Genomic DNA, 13464 nt, shown 5'->3' with positions numbered 1-13464 from the left:
ATGTGAATGTGTATATATATATATACTGTATACACACATACACAACGTTGCAAAGTGTCGTAAGAGCGTTGGATAAGCCATTTTGGCGTTGTAAAAATGAATATAGGTATACATTGCATAGCGTTGGATAAGCCATTCGTTGTAAAGCGAAGCGTTGTAAAACGAGGACTGCCTGTATTTATTTTGGGCATTTCCCCAGTTGTATTTGATACACAAGTATCCGTTTTCTTAAGTCCACATTTGCAGGCCTTGCATGTTATACATTTTTAAAAAAAAAAGCCTTCAGGTTTATTTATTAACCACGTCTCTTTTTCTTTATTTTCAATTGTTACTTTTATTTTTTAAAGGCTGTCTTTTAAACTCTGCGCTCCAGTGAACACCACCTGTGGCATATCCGGAAGAAAATCAGCCCAAACCGGTTCCTGCTGAGAACATGCCAGCGTTTTCTCACAACCTGCTGCATTCTGGGACATTCTCAGTTAAAACCAGTTATAAAAGGAATACAATTCTCTTTTACTTCTTGTTTTCCTTGCATTTATGGTTAAAAGATTCTCTCTATCCCTCCTCTCCCTATCTCCCCCCCACTCTACCATACCCCCAATTCTCCCACCCTCCCTCTCCCCGTCCTTCCCTTCCTTCCCCTCTTTATCTTGTTCTCCTTCTCTTTCTCTATCCACTTGGAAACTCACTCAGAGATTGCAGATCTGGAGAGCTGTTTCGCTAAACAAAAGGGGCAAAGGGGTTTATAACTCCTCTGATCGCTCAACTTCACAAAATATGGATAGAAGCTAACTCTCCATCTCAGTTGTTTATTGTGCATGAAAATTCCAAGCACAGGTAGTCCTCGTCATCCAATGTTTCACTTTACAACGAATGGCATGTCCAACGCTTTACAATGCAACCCTACGGGCCGTTTTTCGACCCCGAAAGGCGTTATCCGACCCCGAATGCGTTATCCGACGCTCACCGCCATTGATTAACATGGGACTCACTTTACAACGGTGTCACTATCCAACGCTACTTCCAGAACGGGTTCCGGTGGATAACCGAGGACCGCCTATATACTGATTGTGGTTCCCAATCTAATGTAATAATCTGTGTCTCTTTGAAAACACAATAAAAAAAGATTGAAACAAAAAAAAAAAGAAGATTCTCTCTGTCTATTCTATCATCTTTGTTTTTTTTGCCTCTCTCATTGACTCATCATATCGTTTTTTCAATAAATCTTTATTCAAGGATTTCTGCCTGTTTATTGTACCCTACTACATCCGAACAGGTTCCTTTGACCTTCCTCAGTTGTCCACAAGGAATATTTTTTAACCATTGTTTATGGTGACAACTTGTATTCAATACGTATAAAATTGTTGCAATCCACAGATTTATAATGTGTGCTCGTTTGAATAGTATTATTAAAATATAAACACATACATCTAAAAAATGTATTAGATTTTTGCTAAAGCTGAGAACTCAGTTTGGTGGGAAACCTGATGTTCCTGAAGCTTTTCCCATTGCTGGTCTGATATTATGGGGGTGGTTGCTACAGGGAACGGGATATCGGCTGTGTCTCCTCCGGTTGGGAGGTTTCTCAAGGCGTTTGTCCTGTATTGCTTGAATTACACCTGGTTCAAGTAAAGCACGTGCCGGGGGTTGAGAACAGGGTGGCAATTGCTATGTCTCATTTACAGTTTTTACAGAATTTTGGACCTGGTTCCAGGTTTAGAGCCAGTGGGGGAACCTAGGCCGCAGTTCCTGTGGGTCATGGTGCTAGAGCAGTGAGGGATCTGATTCGAGGTTCATTGGCCCCGGGTATGTTGGTAGCTTATGTGCGGGCCTGGGAAAAATGATTACGTTTCCTGTTCCCCCGGGTAATGTAGGGGCCAATCCAAAGGGTGAGGGGACAAGGGATAAGCTGGAGAGCTTTATTATGCAGAAGCACAAAGTTGGACGGTTAGCGGCTTCAGTGGAGAGGTTGCTGATTGGATTAGTCTGTAAAGGCGGACGACAGGGGGACAATATTGGTTGATATGTTGGAGAAGGTGGTGGAAGCAACAGGGGCTGTTTGCATCAATGGTTTCGAAGCAAGGTTATATTCTGCTGTTTTTCTCCTTAGCTTTTTTTGGGGGGGCTTTAAGGGTGAGTGAAATGGTCAGTGCTTCTAGGAGAGGGGAATGGGGTTTGAAGAGTGAGGATGCCTGTTTGGATAAGGGACATTTACGTTTTTTTGATATGACAATCCAAGACGGACCAGCTGGGCAAAGGTAAGTGGGTCTCGCTGTCCCAGCTGAGCCTGAGAAACGCATGGGAGGAGATTTTTGTCCTTTTTCTGCATTATATAGCATGTAACCAATAAACTTTTTTTAGCATCTGGTGAGTTCCTATTTTTCATGGGGTAGCAGTCCCACCGATCCATACATTTTTTTCCCTCTCAGATGAGCAGGAGGGTATTAAGGCTCCCTGCGGTGAAATCTCCAAAGTATCTCTTATCACCCAGGACTTTGGCAGTGATAGGGACTTGTTATACAGAGTATTGGGAGGAGGTATAGGGACTTTTTATACAGAGTATTGGGAGGAGGTATAGGGACTTGTTATACAGAGTATTGGGAGGAGGTATAGGGACTTGTTATACAGAGTATTGGGAGGAGTTATAGGGACGTGTTATACAGAGTATTGGGAGGAGGTATAGGGACTTGTTATGCGGAGTATTGGGAGGAGGTATAGGGACTTGTTATACAGAGTATTGGGAGGAGGTATAGGGACTTGTTATACAGAGTATTGGGAGGAGGTATAGGGACTTGTTATACAGAGTATTGGGAGGAGGTATAGGGACTTGTTATACAGAGTATTGGGAGGAGGTATAGGGACTTGTTATACGGAGTATTGGGAGGAGTTATAGGGACTTGTTATACAGAGTATTGGGAGGAGGTATAGGGACTTGTTATACGGAGTATTGGGAGGAGGTATAGGGACTTGTTATACAGAGTATTGGGAGGAGGTATAGGGACTTGTTATACGGAGTATTGGGAGGAGGTATAGGGACTTGTTATACGGAGTATTGGGAGGAGGTATAGGGACTTGTTATACGGAGTATTGGGAGGAGGTATAGGGACTTGTTATACAGAGTATTGGGAGGAGGTATGGGGACTTGTTATACGGAGTATTGGGAGGAGGTATAGGGACTTGTTATACAGAGTATTGGGAGGAGGTATAGTGCCTTGTTATACGGAGTATTGGGAGGAGGTATAGGTACTTGTTATACAGAGTATTGGGAGGAGGTATAGGGACTTGTTATACAGAGCATTTGGGAGGAGGTATAGGGACTTGTTATACGGAGTATTGGGAGGAGGTATAGGGACTTGTTATACAGAGTAATATGAGGAGGTATAGGGACTTGTTATACGGAGTATTGGGAGGAGGTATAGGGACTTGTTTTACGGAGTATTGGGAGGAGGTATAGGGACTTGTTATACAGAGTATTGGGAGGAGGTATAGGGACTTGTTATACGGAGTATTGGGAGGAGGTATAGGAACTTGTTATACAGAGTATTGGGAGGAGGTATAGGGACTTGTTATACAGAGTATTGGGAGGAGGTATAGGGACTTGTTATACAGAGTATTGGGAGGAGGTATAGGGACTTGTTATACAGAGTATTGGGAGGAGGTATAGGGACTTGTTATACAGAGTATTGGGAGGAGGTATAGGGCCTTGTTATACGGAGTATTGGGAGGAGGTATAGGGACTTGTTATACAGAGTATTGGGAGGAGGTATAGGGACTTGTTATACAGAGTATTGGGAGGAGGTATAGGACTTGTTATACAGAGTATTGGGAGGAGGTATAGGGACTTGTTATACGGAGTATTGGGAGGAGGTATAGGGACTTGTTATACAGAGTAATATGAGGAGGTATAGGGACTTGTTATACGGAGTATTGGGAGGAGGTATAGGGACTTGTTATACGGAGTATTGGGAGGAGGTATAGGGACTTTTTATACGGAGTATTGGGAGGAGGTATAGGTACTTGTTATACAGAGTATTGGGAGGAGGTATAGGGACTTGTTATACAGAGTATTGGGAGGAGGTATAGGGACTTGTTATACGGAGTATTGGGAGGAGGTATAGGGACTTGTTATACAGAGTAATATGAGGAGGTATAGGGACTTGTTATACGGAGTATTGGGAGGAGGTATAGGGACTTGTTTTACGGAGTATTGGGAGGAGGTATAGGGACTTGTTATACAGAGTATTGGGAGGAGGTATAGGGACTTGTTATACGGAGTATTGGGAGGAGGTATAGGAACTTGTTATACAGAGTATTGGGAGGAGGTATAGGGACTTGTTATACAGAGTATTGGGAGGAGGTATAGGGACTTGTTATACAGAGTATTGGGAGGAGGTATAGGGACTTGTTATACAGAGTATTGGGAGGAGGTATAGGGACTTGTTATACAGAGTATTGGGAGGAGGTATAGGGCCTTGTTATACGGAGTATTGGGAGGAGGTATAGGGACTTGTTATACAGAGTATTGGGAGGAGGTATAGGGACTTGTTATACAGAGTATTGGGAGGAGGTATAGGACTTGTTATACAGAGTATTGGGAGGAGGTATAGGGACTTGTTATACGGAGTATTGGGAGGAGGTATAGGGACTTGTTATACAGAGTAATATGAGGAGGTATAGGGACTTGTTATACGGAGTATTGGGAGGAGGTATAGGGACTTGTTATACGGAGTATTGGGAGGAGGTATAGGGACTTGTTATACAGAGTATTGGGAGGAGGTATAGGGACTTGTTATACGGAGTATTGGGAGGAGGTATAGGAACTTGTTATACAGAGTATTGGGAGGAGGTATAGGGACTTGTTATACAGAGTATTGGGAGGAGGTATAGGGACTTGTTATACAGAGTATTGGGAGGAGGTATAGGGACTTGTTATACAGAGTATTGGGAGGAGGTATAGGGACTTGTTATACAGAGTATTGGGAGGAGGTATAGGGCCTTGTTATATGGAGTATTGGGAGGAGGTATAGGGACTTGTTATACAGAGTATTGGGAGGAGGTATAGGGACTTGTTATACAGAGTATTGGGAGGAGGTATAGGGACATGTTATACACAGTATTGGGAGGAGGTATAGGGACTTGTTATACAGAGTATTAGGAGGAGTTATAGGGACTTGTTATACAGAGTATTGGGAGGAGGTATAGGGACTTGTTATACGGAGTATTGGGGTGAGTTATAGGGACTTGTTATACAGAGTATTGGGAGGAGTTATAGGGCCTTGTTATACAGAGTATTGGGAGGAGGTATAGGGACTTGTTATACAGAGTATTGGGAGGAGGTATAGGGACTTGTTATACGGAGTATTGGGAGGAGGTATAGGGACTTGTTATATGGAGTATTGGGAGGAGGTATAGGGACTTGTTATACAGAGTATTGGGAGGAGGTATAGGGACTTGTTATACGGAGTATTGGGAGGAGGTATAGGGACTTGTTATACGGAGTATTGGGAGGAGGTATAGGGACTTGTTATACGGAGTATTGGGGTGAGTTATAGGGACTTGTTATACAGAGTATTGGGAGGAGTTATAGGGCCTTGTTATACAGAGTATTGGGAGGAGGTATAGGGACTTGTTATACAGAGTATTGGGAGGAGGTATAGGGACTTGTTATACAGGGTAATATGAGGAGTTATAGAGACTTGTTATACAGGGTAATATGAGGAGTTATAGGGACTTGTTATACAGAGTATTGGGAGGAGGTATAGGGACTTGTTATACAGAGTATTGGGAGGAGGTATAGGGACTTGTTATACAGAGTATTGGGAGGAGGTATAGGGACTTGTTATACAGGGTAATATGAGGAGTTATAGAGACTTGTTATACAGAGTAATATGAGGAGTTATAGGGACTTGTTATACAGAGTAATATGAGGAGTTATAGGGACTTGTTATACAGAGTATTGGGAGGAGTTGAAAAGGAATGACAGAAGAGGTTATATGAAGCAATACAACAGACGTCCCTGATACTCCCGCCCTCCTGGTTTATTGCTGTTATATCATTCATTTCCCGTTTGAAACATGCTTCAAGCAAACAATAATGCCGGCACAAAGTGTCCTTGCTCCAAAGAGCTTACAATCTAATAGTGTTTTCTGGGACCCAGGGAGATACAGTGTTTTGCCCGAAGAGCTGTCGCTCGCTGGATTGTGAGCAAGGTTTCACCCATTTCAAATGTTGTGTTATTTCCCGTAATCTTCTCCTTCCGCACGTCTCTCCTTGCGCCGGTTTCTGTACAATAAATAGCTCCCTTAGGGGGTAATTCTACATTCATCAAAGCGGACGATGGGGGACGTTGTTTTTTTTCTTACCGTTGTGGGAATTAAGTCATTTCTGTGCGAGCTAATAATGTCCTGTGTTTCCATTGAATTCCCAACGCAATCATTATTTCATAAGGAAATCTGTGCTTGCTGTTGGTACGCGGCGTATAAAAGCTTCTCAGAAGTATCCGTGTGTGAGCGTCGCAGCTTGTCCGCGGGTGGGCCTGCTCTAGGATGGAGAAGCTATTTTTGAAGCTTCGGTTCGACAAATATTAACAACCATGCAGCAGCCTTTCCCAATTATATCTCAGTCCCAGTAGTCAGGTTGGAAGCAACTTCTGATCAGATTATATGTTGAATAAGCAGCTACTGTACCCTCTGCTATCGTTACACACCTGATGTCAGCATGGACCACCTAGATTTACAGTAAGTGGAGTTAAGCTATGTTCTTGTACGTGATAGTGAGAAGAAAGGTTGCAGGAAAGGAGATTTCACCAGCAAGAAAGGAAAGGGTTCTTTACAGTTAGGGCAGTTACAATGTGGGATTCATTACCCATGGAGACTGTGATGGCAGATACAATAGATTTGTTCAAAAAAAGGTTGGGAATCTTTTTTAGAAAGGAAAGGTATACAGGGATATACCAAGTAAGTATACATGGGAAAGATGTAGATCCAGGGAGTAATCAGATTGCCAATTCTTGGAGTCAGGAAGGAATATATTTTCATCTTATGAGATATCATTGGATAATTTGCCTTCCTCTGGATCAATATACTGTAAGTACGGATGTAGGATAAAGTATCTGTCGTCTAAATTTAGCAAATTGTAGGTTGCACTTGATGGACGTACGTCATTTTTCAACCTCATCTACTATGTAACTATGTAACTATGTAACAACCCAAAAATTAGTGCAGGGGAAAATATATATATATATATATATATATATATATATATATATATATATATATTATAAAGAAATAATAAAAAATAATGTCTCTAAGAGGGAAGAGGATATAACCTCCCAAAATGAATTGACCGGAAGTCAGTCCTCAAACGAGGTAATTATTATTTATTCATAGTATTATGATTGTTATTATTTATTATAATAATAACTATTATTAGTTATTATTTGTTATTCATATTATTATTCATATTATTATTATTATTATTATTAGTAGTAGTAGTAGTTATTATTATTATTTTTAGATGGGAGAGGGTGGCAGTGGATAACGTCCTTCTTCCCTTTGGAGCAGTAAACCTGTCCATGCTGTAATGCTGTCATGTAATGCTCACAGATCTCTTCTTCGTGGGTTTGGAGCTTTTTCCAAATCTCACAGGTTTCTTCTTTATGTCTTCCTAAAGTGTAAAGATTGATGCTCACATTACTCGACTCCTCTGCAGCATTTGACACCGTAGACCACCCTCTTCTCCTTCCCATTCTCCATACTCTTGGTGTTCGTAACAAAGCTCGATCCCGGATCTCCTGTTACCTCTCCCATCGTACTTTCAGTGTCTCTTCTGCTAACACCTCCTCCTCCTCTATTGATCTCTCTGTGGGGGTACCCCAGGGCTCTGTCCTGGGACCTCCCCTCTTTTCTCTGTATACACTTTCTCTCGGTGACCTAATAACATCTCTAGAGGTCAAATATCACCTCTATGCTGACGACACACACATTTACTTTTCAACCCGACCTTACACCTGCTGTAAAGACCAAAGTTTCTGAATGTCTTTCTGCGATATCATCCTGGATGGCCCTCCGCCGGCTTAAACTTAACATGGCAAAAACAGAGCTCCTCATATTTCATCCCAAACCTGGCCCTACTACCTCCTTCCACATTAGTGTTGGAAGTTCAGTCATACACCCAGTAGCCCAAGCACGCTGCCTAGGGGTCACACTCGACACCTCTCTCACATTCTCCTCTCACATTCAAAACGTATCTAAAACCTGTCACTTTTTCCTCTGTAATATTACAAAGATTCGCCCTTTCCTCTGTTAATCGACTGCTAAAACTCTGACTCAGGCCCTCATTCTCTCCTGTCTTGATTATTGTAACCTCCTGCTGTCTGGCCTTCCTGCCTCTCACCTGTCTCCTCTACAATCTATCCTAAACGCCGCTGCCAGAATCACTCTACTCTTTCCTAAATCTGTCTCAGCGTCTCCCCTGCTGAAATCACTCTCCTGGCTTCCTATCAAATTCCGCATCTCGCACTCCATTCTCCTCCTCACTTTTAAAGCTTTACACTCTTCTGCACCTCCTTACATCTCAGCCCTAATTTCTCGCTATGCACCATCCTGACTCTTGCGTTCTGCTCAAGGATGTTTTCTCTCCACCCCCTTTGTATCTAAAGCCCTCTCCCGCCTTAAACCTTTCTCACTGACTGCCCTGCACCTCTGGAAGGCCCTTCCCTTCAATATCCAACTATCCACCTTTAAGACCCACCTTAAATCACACCTGCTTAACAAAGCATATGAGTAGCTTCGTGGCTGATACTTTACACCTCATACATAAATCTTAGCCCCTTGCAGACGCACTTACCAGAATGCCCTCCTTCTCTGTACGTTCTTCCAACCAACCAATTAGAGTGTAAGCTCTTCGGAGCAGGAATTCCTATTCCTAAATGTTACTCTTTATGTCTGAAGCGCTTATTCCCATGTTCTGTTATTTGTAGTATTTGTTATTTATACGATTGTCACGTGTATTACTGCTGTGACGCGCTATGTACATTAATGGCGCTATATAAATACATACATACATACATACATGTTGATACTGTAAGTTTCTCTGTGACAATAACCTCTTTCTCCTTTTGATGTTGCAGCACTAAAGTTCCGACATTCTTTTTTTCAGAAAAACTCTGTACTCGTTCTAATGTCTTGAAATGTCAGTGGACAATGAGACCAGGGTCATGGAGTTCTTGCTCCTTGGATTTCAGAACCTTCACAGTCTGAAGATTTTGCTCTTCATCCTGTTCCTGTTCATTTACATTACATCCCTAATTGGAAACCTTGTCATCATCACATTGGTGTCAACGCAACACCATCTGCACACACCCATGTTTTTCTTTCTGTGCCACCTGTCCTCATCTGAAATCTTGTCCACCACAAATATTGTCCCTGAGATGCTCTATGTCATATTGGCCGAGGGAGGCACATTGTCTTTTACTGCCTGCATGGCCCAATTCTACATCTTCTCCGCTTTAACAAACGCAGAATGCTTCCTTCTTGCAGTGATGTCGTATGACCGGTGACCGGTACCTGGCCATCTGTTACCCATTGCGTTACACATCTATCATGGACACCAGGCTTCGTCTTCACCTGGTTATCTGGTCTTGGCTCTCAGGCTTTATAATAACGCTGAGTTTAGTTACCTTAGTGAGTAAGTTACAGTTCTGTGGACCCAATGTCATTAACCATTTCTTCTGTGATCTGGCGCCCATTCTGGAGCTTTCATGCTCGGACACTTCTGTGGTGGAAATTCAAGCTTTATTGTGCTCAATCCCTGTGATTCTCTTTCCATTTGTTTTCATCGCTGTAACATACATCTGTATCACCATCACCATCCTCAGGATCTCCTCCACCACCAATAGACAGAAAGCCTTTTCCACTTGCAGCTCTCACCTAGCCGCTGTTTGCACATATTATGGGACCCTGATTACTGTCTATTTGGTTCCATCCAGTGGACACTCATTTAATGTAAACAAGGTCCTATCTCTGCTGTACATTGTGGGGACCCCATTGGTCAACCCTATCATATACAGCCTGAGGAACCAGGAGATCAAGGCAGCCCTGGGTAGATGTCTGTTTAAGGTGTTAAGAGACAAGTATGCAACATCAAACATAATATAAAAGAGTATTTCAACTCTTTAATGTTGTATTTCAGAAAATATCATGTCATTATTGCACATTTTTGAAGGGGAGAAGGTGTTCACCACTTTAACGAAGCCTTGCCTGCTTCTGCTCTCATCACTGGAGGACAATGATGACTATATGATGGCTAGCTGGTCACCCCAAGCGATCCCAGAAGATCAGTGCCACTTGGGTGAAAGGGTTAAACAAATCACTATTGTCCAATGGGAACAACCGCAATACCTTGGCTGCTAGGGGTAGATCCAGATAAATTTATTTATTTATAAAATATTTTACCAGGAAGTACTGCACCGACACACTTTATTCGAGCAAATACCCGGTATGTACCTGGCAGATACCTGGAATGCGCCACTCCTCACCTCTGACAAGCCCCGTTGCGTTTGCCTTCCCAGCCTGGGTTCATGCCTGGCTGACGGGCGGCTGATCTGTTAAATGATAATGATTAGGATTTAATAGGCTGCAATGCTTCGCGTGTCTACCAGATGGCATAAATTCATGAATTGTAATGCAGTATATATATATATATACTGTGCAGTATTGCAGCCAGCGGGAATAAAATGCTTCAATCCCTGCCTGGAAAATACCTCAATGCACTCGGGCAGAAAACAGTCACAAACCTCAATACACCCGGGTATACCCGAATTCGTGGGACTAGCCGAGCTCGAATAAAGTGTGTCGCCAGTGTAATACATTGAGAGTTACCTCTCGTTTTCAAGTATGTCCTGGGCACAGAGTAAAACAAATAATACATGGTTACAAGTACAGTTACAGAAATGAACAAGGTATACATTATATACAGAGACATTGCGTGCACAGTTAAAGAAAATATATATTATGAGCGTATGAAACAGTTACAGACCAGATTAAAGTGTGAGACAGCCTTAGATTTGAAAGAACTTAAGCTGGTGGTGGATATGAGAGTCTCTGGTAGGTTTTTCCTGTTTTGGGGTGCACGGAAGGAGAAGGAGGAACGTCCGGATACTTTGTTGAGCCTTGGAACCATGAATAGTCTTTTGGAGTCTGATCTCAGGTGATAGGTGCTGTATGTGGTAGGGGTGAGGAGCTTGTTCAGGTAGCTGGGTAGCTTGCCTAGAAAGTATTTGAGGGTGAGACAGGAAAGGTGAACTTTGCGCCTAGACTCTAGTGATGACCAATCTAGTTCTTTGAGCATTTCACAATGATGTGTCTTATAGTTGCATTGGAGAACAAAACGACAAATTGAATTGTAGAGGGTGTCAAGTTTGCTAAGGTCGGTTTGAGGTGCCGAGCCATATACTATGTCTCCATAGTCAATAATTGGCATTAGCATCTGCTGTGCAATACGCTTTCTGACCAGGAGACTTAGGGAGGATTTGTTCCTGTAAAGTACCCCTAGTTTGGCATAGGTCTTGGTTGTCAGGGTATCAATGTGCATCCCGAATGTTAAGTGGGAGTCAAACCATAAGCCCAGGTATTTAAAACTAGTGACAGGTGTTAGGGTGGTGTTAGCGTTGGTTCTAATCAGGAGCTCAGTCACTGGAATCTTTACAAATTTAGTCTTGGTCCCAAATACCATTGTTACAGTCTTGTCAGTGTTTAAAAACAGTTTGTTTTGGGAAATCCAGTTTTCGAGTCTCAAAAAGTCAGACTGAAGTATGTGTTGAAGGTCAGAGAGGCTATGGCTGTGTGCATATAGGATTGTGTCATCTGCATACATGTGTATTGAGGCTTCCTTACAAGCTGTGGGAAGATCATTAATGAACACTGAGAAGAGTAGGGGCCCCAGAACAGAGCCTTGCGGGACACCACAGGTGATATCCAGGGGGTTGGAGTTAGAGCCTGAGATGGACACATGTTGGGATCTTCCTGATAGGTAGGACTGAAACCAGTTTAAAGCATGTTTCCCTATTCCAGAGCTCTGGAGTTTATTAAGCAGGATAACATGATCAACTGTGTCAAAAGCCTTTGCAAAATCTAGGAATACTGCACCAGTGAGTTGTCCCCGTTCCATTCCACACTGGATTTCATTGCAAACTTTTCGCAGGGTAGTTACGGTGGAGTGTTTGGGACGAAACCCAGACTGGAATTGGCTAGGGAGATTTGTCTTGGTGTAGAAATCGCTTAATTGGGAGTGGACACATTTTTCCATTACGTTGGATAGAATTGGGAGAAGTGAGATTGGCCTGTAGTTTGAGACAGTGTTTTTGTCCCCACTTTTGAAGATTGGGACAACTCTGGCAGTTTTCCAGGTCTTAGGGATATGGCCTGCAGACAGGATAGAGTTGACTATGGACGCAATTGGTTTGGCAATGGCTGGGGCACCAAGTCGTAGGAACCTAGATTGTAGTAAGTCGGGTCCACATTGGCTGCTTAGTTTTAGTTTGAGGAGCGCTTGTGTAATCTCCTCTTCAGATACTGGGCTAAATTGAAAATTGTGGGCAGTGTTGGGAGGGGGTGGGACTGTAGGGTTACTCCCAGGATGAGATTCATGTTTGGGGTTTGTGCTGCGTTTCGCTAATAAGTTAGTGGCACACCCCACAAAGTAATTATTGAATGCATTTGCAATGTCAGTGGGGTTTGTCAGAGTAATATCCCCCTTAGTGATATTACTTGGTTGTTGATGGTTAGGAGGCTGGAATATATTGTTGATAACCTTCCAGATGTTAGCTGGGTTTGATGTATTTTGGTGGAGATTGTCAGCGTAATATTGTGCTTTTGCATGCCTTGTTTGCCTTGTGCACATGAGTAGTAGGGAGGCATACATTATGTCAAACTTTTTTTGACAGGTACCACGCCCACTTTTCCCCTAAGCCCCGCCCCCTTTTGGCCTTAAACCCGCCCTATGTCCCGCCCCTTCCGTATCCGGTCCCGCCCCATCCGTATCCGGCCCCGCCCCCTGCGCAATTTTTAGGTTGCCGCCCCCTGCGCCAAAAAACCGCGGTTGACGCCCCCTACGCCAAAAAAACGCAGTTGACGCCTCCTAAGCCAAAAAAACGCGGTTGACATCCCCCAGACTCCATTTTTTATTATGATGTGCATTTTTTTATTCTTTTTTGTGATTGGTGCGTACTGTTGACGTAGATTGGAGGGGGCGTATACATACGCGGGGCATGTCCGGGCATGTTTATAGGCTTTTGGGGCATGCCCGAACATGTTTTTTTTCATACTGGGGCACGTCTGGACATGTTTATTCTGAAATAACGCAGTGCGCATGTCAGAAAAGTTCAAATGACGTTGAAAAGAGGGCGTAGCATTTTTTTTTAAAAATTCAGACAGAATACGGCTTTAAGAGGCTAAACCCTCAAGT

The 13464-nt window shown here is 43.0% G+C and overlaps 1 pseudogene; it reads left to right on the top strand.

Moving 5' to 3' along the window:
* The first annotated feature begins 9190 nt into the window (after nt 1–9190).
* On the top strand, nt 9191–10157 carry LOC142471163 (olfactory receptor 11A1-like; annotated as a pseudogene).
* Nucleotides 10158–13464: the final 3307 nt, after the last annotated feature.

Source organism: Ascaphus truei, chromosome 20 (assembly GCF_040206685.1).
Source record: "Ascaphus truei isolate aAscTru1 chromosome 20, aAscTru1.hap1, whole genome shotgun sequence".
NCBI classification, from domain to species: domain Eukaryota; kingdom Metazoa; phylum Chordata; class Amphibia; order Anura; family Ascaphidae; genus Ascaphus; species Ascaphus truei.
The sequence above is the reverse complement of the archived record's forward strand: the minus strand, read 5'-3'. Positions and strand labels throughout refer to the sequence as shown.